The following is a 7611-nucleotide window of genomic DNA, read 5'->3' as shown; positions in this document are numbered from 1 at the left end:
ATTTAGGTCTTGAATCCATTTTGAGTTTATTTTTGTGTATGGTGTTAGGGAGTGTTCTAATTTCATTCTTTTACATGTAGCTGTCCAGTTTTCCCAGCACCACTTATTGAAGAGGCTTTCTTTTCTCCATTGTATATTCTTGCCTCCTTTATCAAAGATAAGGTGACCATAGGTGCATGGGTTTATCTCTGGGCTTTCTATCCTGTTCCATTGATCTATATTTCTGTTTTTGTGCCAGTACCTTACTGTCTTGATTCCTGTAGCTTTGTAGTATAGTCTGAAGTAAGGGAGCCTGATTCCTTCAGCTCATTTTTCTTTCTCAAGACTGCTTTCACTATGTGGGGTCTTTTGTGTTTCCATACAAATTGTGAAATATTTTGTTCTAGTTCTGTTAAAAATGCCATTGGTAGTTTGATACGGATTGTATTGAATATGTAGATTCCTTTGGGTAGTATAGTCATTTTCACAATATTGATTCTTCCAATCCAAGAACATGGTATATATCTCCATTTGTTGGTATCATCTTTAATTTCTTTCATCAGTGTCTTATAGTTTTCTGCATACAGGTCTTTTGTCTCCTTAGGTAGGTTTATTCCTAGGTATTTTATTCTTTTTGTTGCAATGGTGAATGGGATTGTTTCCTTAATTTCTCTTTCTGATCTTTTGTTATTAGTGTATAGGAATGCAAGAGATTTCTGTGCATTAATTTTGTATCCTGCTACTTTACCAAATTCATTGATTAGCTCTAGTAGTTTTCTGGTAGCATCTTTAGGATTCTCTATCTGTAGTATCATGTCATCTGCAAACAGTGACAGTTTTACTTCTTTTCCGATTTGGATTCCTTTTACTTCTTTTTCTTCTCTGACTGCTGTAGCAAAAACTTCCAAAACTACGTTGAATAATAGTGGTGAGAGTGAGCAACCTTGTCTTGTTCCTGATCTTAGTGGAAATGGTTTCTCTTTTTCACCATTGAGAATGATGTTGGCTGTGGATTTGTCATATATGGCCTTTTTTATGTTGAGGTAATTTCCCTCTATGCCTACGTTCTGGAGGCTTTTTATCATAAATCATTGTTGAATTTTGTCAAAAGCTATTTCTGCATCTATCGAGATGATCATATGGGTTTTTTCCTTCAATTTGTTAATATGGTTTATCACATTGATTGATTTGTGTATATTGAAGAATCCTTGCATTCCTGGGATAAACCCCACTTGATCATGCTGTATGATTCTTTTAATGTGCTTTGGGTTCTGTTTGCTAGTATTTTGTTGAGGATTTTTGCATCTATTTTCATCAGAGATATTGGCCTGTAGTTTTCTTTTTTTGTGGCATCTTTGTCTGGTTTTGGTATCAGCATGATGGTGGCCTTGTAGAATGAGTTTGGGAGTGTCCCTCCCTCTGCTATACTTTGGAAGAACTTGAAAACAATAGGTGTTTTCTCTTCTCTAAATATTTGATAGAATTCACCTGTGAAGCCATCTGCTCCTGGGCTTTTGTTTGTTGGAAGATTTTAAATCACAGTTTCAATTTCAGTGCTTGTGATTGGTCTGTTTATATTTTCTATTTCTTCCTGGTTCAGTCTCAGAAGGTTGTGCTTTTCTAAAAATTTGTCCATTTCTTCCAGGTTGTCCATTTTATTGGCATATAGTTGCTTGTAGTAATCTCTCATGATCCTTTGTATTGCTGCAGTGTCAGTTGTTACTTCTCCTTTTTCATTTCTAATTCTATTGATCTGAGTCTTCTCCCTTTTTTCTTCATGAGTCTAGCTAATGGTTTATCAATTTTGTTTATCTTCTCAAAGAACCAGCTTTTAGTTTTATTGATCTTAGCTATTGTTTCCTTCATTTCTTTTTCATTTATTTCTGATCTGATCTTTATGATTTCTTTCCTTCTGCTAACTTTGGGAGTTTTTTGTTCTTCTTTCTCTAATTGCTTTAGGCATAAGTTTAGGTTGTTTATTTGAGATGTTTCTTGTTTCTTGAGGTAGGATTGTATTGCTGTAAACTTCCCTCTTAGAACTGCTTTTGCTGCATCCCATAGGTTTTGGGTCGTCGTGTTTTCATTGTCATTTGTTTCTAGGTATTTTTTGATTTCCTCTTTGACTTCTTCAGTGATCTCTTGGTTGTTTAGTACCATATTGTTTAGCCTCCATGTGTTTGTGTTTTTTATGTTTTTTTTCTGTGTAACTGATTTCTAATCTCATATCATTGTGATCAGAAAAGATACTTGATATGATTTCAATTTTCTTAAATTAACCAAGGCTTGATTTTTGACCCAAGATGTGATCTATCCTGGAGAATGTTCCATGAGCACTTGAGAAGAAAGTGTGTTCTGTTGTTTTTGGATGAAATGTCCTATAAATATCAATTAAGTCCATCTTGTTTAATATATCATTTAAAGCTTGCGTTTCCTTATTTATTTTCATTTTGGATGATCTGTCCATTGGTGAAAGTGGGGTGTTAAAGTCCCCTACTACAATTGTGTTACTGTTGATTTCCCTTTTTATGGCTGTTAGCATTTGCCTTATGTATTGAGGTGTTCCTATGTTGGGTGCATAAATATTTACAATTGTTATATCTTCTTCTTGGATTTATCCCTTGATCCTTACGTAGTTTCCTTTTTTGTCTCTTGTAATAGTCTTTATTTTGAAGTCTATTTTGTCTGATATGAGAATTGCTACTCTACTTTTTTTTTTTTTTTCCCCAATGCTCTGCACCAGTGATGTTAATAAAAACGTGCTTCTGAGAGAAAATAACTGAGCTGGCTGGTCTGCAGTCCTTCAAACAAAACAGTCTGGTGTGTAGCTGAGGCCAGCGTCACCACGGCGTAGGGCACCTTGCTCTCAGTGCAGTTCAGCAACCCCCCATTTCTGGACAAAGACACACCCGGACCTGTTTCCTTTTAGGAGGGGTGTACCCACTGAGCCGAGAGGCCAGACTCCATTTTTCACGAGATGGTCTCACTTTGAGCTTCATTTTCTTCTTTTCAGGGTCATGCACAACAGCTTGACTGCTGAGGCTCTGCTTCCTGGCAGATGTCTTGCCACAACCAGTGTGCTCACACACGAACGGGTGCTACTCCTTGTGGAACGAGAGGATGTGGCTCTGGAGGTTGAACACGGTGGTTTAGGTGCAGCCACAGCCTTCCATGGGGCACCGACACACATCCCTCTCTGGGGCATGAATTCTCATGTGCTGCTTCAGGAAATCCTTGCGTTTAAATATTTTCTGGCACACGTTACGTTATGTCCTCTTTATGGGTTTCTCTCACATGTTCCAGAAGCTCTGTCCATGTTTTTGCCACAAAAGAACAGTCTTTTTGACATATATAGCCCTCGTGGACCTTCCCATGTCACTTCAGACTGCTGGGGGAAGCAAAGTTTTTTCCACATCCTTTGTGGGTACACCTGAACAGCGGTTCATTGGTGTGCTGGCACTGATGGATTTTCAGCTGCTGATGCTTCTTAAAGGTCTTCTTACAACTGTAAAACTGCATACATATTGTTTTTGCTGGTTTTCATGTTTGCTTTCAAAATGTTTCTTCAAGTTTGATTTTGTGTTGAATTTTTGATCACAGCCGCTAGCTGTACAAAGGGCTTTTCTCCAGTGTGAACAGGGCGTGGCGGCTGGGGTCGTAGTCCCTGAGGAAGGTCTTGGCACACCCTTCATGGTCACAAACAAACAGTCCCTCCCCCGTGTGCTTGCACAGGTGCGCGTCTAGTTTCCTGGCCTTGTTGTAATTGGCGCTGCAGTCGGGGAAGGAGCAGATGTACCTCTGAGGGGGCTCCGGGAGCTCCGGGGCTAGGCTCTCGCTGGCCACGAGGACCACGTCGGCAATGATCAGGGATGACACTGCCTCAGCAACCGAGTCAGTCTGGCTCCAGGGTGCCTGGTGCCAGACACTCGGCCACATGCTGAGCCACATGCTGTGAACCAATGCTGACCATCTGCTCCAGGAGATCCTATGCATGACCCCACTGCACTTCCGGGAGTGCGGCCCTGGTGGAGTGGGGTGGGGCTGGAGTGCCCACTCCAGCTTTCTTTTGATTTCCATTTGCATGGAATATATTTTTCCATCCCCTCACTTTCAGTCTGTATGTGTCCCTAGGTCTGAAGTGGGTCTCTTGTAGACAGCATATGTATGGGTCTTGTTTGGTATCCATTCAGCCACTCTTTGTCTTTTGGTTGGAGCATTTAATCCATTTACATTTAAGGTAGTTATTGATATGTATGTTCCTATTACCATTTCTTAATTGTTTTGGGTTTGTTATTGTAATCTTTTCCTTCTCTTGTGTTTCCTGCCTGGAGAAGTTCCCTTAGCATTTGTTGTAGAGCTGGTTTGGTGGTGCTGAATTCTCTTTGCTTTTGCTTGTCTGTAAAGCTTTTGATTTCTCTGTCAAATCTGAATGAGACCCTTGACAGGTAGAGTAATCTTGGTTGTAGCTTTTTCCCTTTCATCACTTTAAATGTGTCCTGCCGCTACCTTCTGGCTTGCAGAGTTTCTGCTGAAAGATCAGCTGTTAACCTTATGGGGATTCCCTTGTATGTTAATTGTTGCTTTTTGCTTGCTGCTTTTAACATTTTTTCTTTGTATTTAATTTTTTTTTTTTTTTTTTTTTTTTTTTTGCGGTACGCGGGCCTCTCACTGTTGTGGCCTCTCCCATTGTGGAGCACAGGCTCTGGATGCACAGGCCCAGCGGCCATGGCTCACAGGCCCAGCCACTCCACGGCATGTGGGATCTTCCCAGACCAGGGCACAAACCCATGTCCCCTGCATCAGCAGGCGGACTCTCGACCACTCTGCCACCAAGGAAGCCCTGTATTTAATTTTTTATAGTTTGATTAATATGTGTCTTGGCGTGTTTCTCCTTGGATTTATCCTGTATGGGACTCTCTGTGCTTCCCGGACTTCCCCATATTAGGGAAGTTTTCAGCAATAATCTCTTCAAATATTTTCTCAGTCCCTTTCTTCTTCTCTTCTTCTTCTGGGACCCCTATATTTCAAATGTTGGTGCGTTTAATTTTGTCCCAGAGGTCTCTGAGATTGTCCTCAATTCTTTTCATCCTTTTTTCTTTATTCTGCTCTGCAGTATTTATTTCCACTATTTTATCTTCCAGGTCACTTATCCGTTCTTCTGCCTCAGTTATTCTGCTATCGGTTCCTTCTAGAGAATTTTTTATTTCATTTATTGTGTTGTTCATCATTATTTGTTTGCCCTTTAGTTCTTCTAGGTCCTTGTTAAACATTTCTTGTATTTTCTCCATTCTGTTTCCAACATTTTGGATCATCTTCACTGTCATTACTCTGAATTCTTTTTCAGGTAGACTGCCTATTTCCTCTTCATTTGTTTGGTTGGGTGGGTTTTTACCTTGCTCCTTCATCTGCTGTATATTTCTCTGTCTTCTCATTTTGCTTAACTTACTGTATTTGGTGTCTCTGTTTTGCAGGCTGCAGGTTTGTAGTTCCCGTTGTATTTTGTGTCTGCTCCCAGTAGCTAAGGTTGGTTCAGTGGGTTGTGTAGGCTTCCTGGTGGAGGGGACTGGTGCCTGTGTTCTGGTGGATGAGGCTGGATCTTGTCTTTCTGGTGGGCAGGACCATGTCCAGTGGTGTGTTTTGGGTGTCTGTGAACTTATTATGATTTTAGGCAGCCTCTCTGCTAATTGGGTGGGGCTGTGTTCCTGTCTTGCTAGTTGTTTGGCATAGGGTGTACAGCACTGTAGCTTGCTGGTTGTTGAGTGGAGCTGGGTCTTAGTGTTGAGGTGGAGGTCTCTGGGAGAGCTTTTGCCATTTGATATTACGTGGGGCTGGGAGGTCTCTGGTGGAGCAATGTCCTGAACTCAGCTCTCCCACCTCAGAGGCTCAGACCTGACACCCGACCAGAGCACTGAGACCATGTCAGCCACACGGCTCAGAAGAAAAGGGAGGAAAGAAAGAAGAAAGAAAGGAAGAAAGAAAGAAAGAAAGAAAGAAAGAAAGAAGGAAGGAAGGAAGGAAGGAAGGAGGAAGGAAGGAAGGAAGGAAGGAAGGAAAGGAAGGAAGGAAGGAAGAAATATAAATAAAATAAAGTTATTAAAATATAAAAAATTACTAAGAATAAAAAATTAAAAAGTAATTTAAAAAAGAGCGAAAGAAAGAAGAGAGCAACTGAACCAAAAAACAAAACCACCAATGATAACAAGCACTAAATACTATACAAAAAGAAAAAAAGTGGACAGACTGAACCCTAGGCAAATGGCAAAAGCAAAGCTATACAGACAAAATCACACAAAGAAGCATATACATACACACTCACAAAAAGAGAAAAAGGAAAATATGTATATATATAAAGATAAACAAAGGAAGAGAGCAACCAAATCAATAAACAAATCTACCAATGATAATAAGCTCTAAATACTAAACTAAGATAAACATAAAACCAGAAACAAATTAGATGCAGAAAGCAAACCCAATTCTACAGTTGCTCCCAAAGTCCACCACCTCAATTTTGGGATGATTCATTGTCTGTTCAGGTATTCCACAGATTCAGGGTACATTAAGTTGATTATGGAGATTTAATCTGCTGCTCCTGAGGGTGATGGGAGAAATTTCCCTTTCTCTTCTTTGTTCGCACAGCTCCTGGGGTTCAGCTTTGGATTTGGCCCTGCCTCTGCGTGTAGGTTGCCTGAGGGCGTATTTTGGGAAGCCTGAGGTCTTCTGCCAGCGTTCAGTAGGTGTTCTGTAGGAGTTGTTCCACATGTAGATGTATATCTGATGTATTTGTGGAGAGGAAGATGATCTCCATATCTTACTCCTCCTCCATCTTGAAGGTGCCCTAACAGAGAATTTTAAACAAACTATATTACTTTATTACATATCTGTGGATGAATCCACATAAAACTGGTACATTTAGAGTTACCAAACGGTTATAAATGTAATGAAAGAAGAAATGTTTACCTGAGATAATTACACTGCAAGGAAACAGATTTGATAATTGTGTGCTGACTTTTTCTGTAGGAGGTGAAATTATTTTCTTGGTCCTTCAGGGATTCACTCTTCTTATTAACAAAAAGCGTGCCTTTTTTTCCCCAAAGCCCCACATCCTTAGGAACCATTAAGCATGATTTAAGTTGTCAGCAGATTAATTCGAACTTTTTACCAATAAACTATTCACATTTTTTCCTCCAATAATGAGTGATGGAATATGAAGGATGTGTGGAGTGTATTCACATTTGATAGTCATTTTTATCAGAACACTGCAAGCACATATTCTTAAACATTTATCACTGGACTACATTAAAATTGGTAGCAGACAAAAGAAATGAGAGGAGAATCATTATCTAAATTCCTAAAGTACAGAATGATGTGGCTATGACCTTTAATTAGTATAATGCTTTATACACAAGAAAGTCTGTCATACATGCCTTATATTGTATAAGTGTTTAATTTAAATCAACATTAAAAGCCATGAGTATGTAAGATGCTGAGTCACACATATTTAAAGCTTTTGATTTTTGACCTGGAGAAGACCACATTCCAAATGATGGATGCACTGAAATACGCACACAATATGAAAAGACAGCAGCATATCGTCACGTTGTGCTTTTCCTCATACCTTGTAGAATTTCTTCATTG

The 7611-nt window shown here is 39.7% G+C and overlaps 1 pseudogene; it reads right to left on the bottom strand.

Annotated features, from left to right (window-relative positions):
- Positions 1-2724: 2724 nt before the first annotated feature.
- Positions 2725-3912, bottom strand: LOC116764996 (annotated as a pseudogene).
- Between the last annotated feature and the right edge of the window lie 3699 nt (positions 3913-7611).

Source organism: Phocoena sinus, chromosome 14 (assembly GCF_008692025.1).
Source record: "Phocoena sinus isolate mPhoSin1 chromosome 14, mPhoSin1.pri, whole genome shotgun sequence".
Taxonomy (NCBI): Eukaryota; Metazoa; Chordata; class Mammalia; order Artiodactyla; family Phocoenidae; genus Phocoena; species Phocoena sinus.
The sequence above is the reverse complement of the archived record's forward strand: the minus strand, read 5'-3'. Positions and strand labels throughout refer to the sequence as shown.